Here is a 2,067-nt window from a genome sequence, read left to right as displayed (position 1 = left end):
TACTGTGGATAAAGACTGAGGAGCTCTGGCAACTAAACAGTGTTTGGTTTGACCACTTCTGGAATACTGTGTGCAATTCTGGTCTCAGTGCCATCAGAAGGATGCTGTGGAACTTGAAAAGGTTCAGAAAAAATGAGTAATGATGTTGCCAGGGTTGGAGGGTTTGAGCTACAAGGAAATACTTAATTAACTGGTCGATTTTCACTTGAACATGGGAGGCGGAGGAGTTATCTTATAACGGTTTTTAAAATCATGATGGGCGTGAATAGTCAAGACATTTTCTCCCGACTTGGGGAGTCCAAACTACAGGGAATAACTTTAAAAGTATGCGTGGAACTGTTAAAAGCGACCTAAGAAACAGCTGGTTCCCACAGAGGGTGGCACATGTATGGAATAAGCTGCCAGAGGAAGTAATGGAGGCTGGTACAGATTTAATATGCATCTGGATGGATATATAAACAGGAAGGGTTTACAGGGATTTTGGCAAAATTCTGGCAAATGGGACTAGAAACATCATGCAGGAGTTGGTACGACGGGTCTGTTTCCATGCTGTACATCTCTATGATTATGTTTTGAAATGAGTCCACATTATAGAAGAAGCTGCCGGCTGTAAAACTCAAAGACTGATCCAGAGTATCTCAGGACATTTGGCAAGCTGGGAAAGAGATTGCGGCAAGATGATCAAAGATTTTTGTACCATTGACATCATGTGCATGATGTACTGAAAGACTGGAGTGTGAAATAGCGGACAGTGAAGGAGGTTTGCTAAGATTACAAAGGGATTTTGAGGATATGGGTGAAATGGCTGAAAACCCTTGGATGGAGTTCAATCTGAATAAATGTGAGGTAATACAATTGGTACAACAAACAAGGGTAGATCCTATTTAATAAATGACAGGACCTTCAGTAGTATTGTAAAACAGAGACACATAATTCTTCGAAGTATGCGACATGGAGAGACAGGATGGTTATGAAGGTGCTGCCACACTTGGTTTCATTGCTTCGTCCTTTGGGTATAGGAGTTGGGAAGTCACGTTTAGATTGTACAGGCCATTGGTGGGGCCTCTTCTGGAATACTGTGTCCAGTTCTGGTCGCCCAGTTACAGGAATGATATTATTAAGCTGGAGTGTGTTCAGATGAGATGTACCAAGATGCTGCTGGGTGTGGAAGGTTTCAGTAATAAGGAACGGCTGGATAGACTGGAATTTTTCATTGAGGTCTGAATGTTGAGAGGCGACCTGATAGACGTTTATACAATAATGAGGGAGATAGATATAGTTATCTTTTACCGTGGACAGGGGAGTTTCAAAACGGTGTACATTTTTAAGTTTAGAGGAGAGACATGAAAAAGAAAGACATGAGGGGAAAATTGTTGCACATGGGAAGTTTGCATGTGGAATAAATTTTGCGAACAAGGGGTGAATGTCAGGTCAATTACAATATTGAAAAGACATTTGGATTAGTACAGGAAAAGGAAAGGTTTGAAGCGATATGATGCAGAAACAGGCAGGTGGGATGGGATTAGTTTTAGATTTTATTCAGTTGACGCTGAATAGCTTCCATGCTGTATGACTCGAAATATAATGTGTCATTATTTGATACAGAATGCAAGGGAAAGCCAGGGAACAACAGATCGATGAGGGTGGGTAAGTTATTGGAGATCATTCAAAGTGGTACGATACCCATGCATTTGGAAAGACAAGGACTGAGCACGGACAGGCAGCATGGCTTTGTGAATGGGAAAACATGTCTCATAAACTTAACTAAGTTTGTTGAAGATGTGGATGGGTACATGAATAGGAGGGGTGAGGAGGGATATAGGCCAGGTAATCGCCAGTGGGACGAGATTGGGTTGGGATATCTGGTCGGCATGGACAGATTGGACCGAAAAGTCTGTTTCCATGTTGTACATCTCTATGACTCTATGTGAGCAAGGAGAGAGATGAAGACACCCTTTCTCGATTCAGCAAGGGAATGAAAACGGATGAGCATGATACATTGGTTATTTAGGTTGGATCCCAAGGGATCAGGGAGAGCTAGCCATCTGCATACAAAATGGGATGACA

Source organism: Chiloscyllium punctatum, chromosome 18 (genome assembly GCF_047496795.1).
Source record: "Chiloscyllium punctatum isolate Juve2018m chromosome 18, sChiPun1.3, whole genome shotgun sequence".
NCBI classification, from domain to species: Eukaryota; Metazoa; Chordata; class Chondrichthyes; order Orectolobiformes; family Hemiscylliidae; genus Chiloscyllium; species Chiloscyllium punctatum.
Note: the sequence above shows the minus strand (reverse complement) of the source record.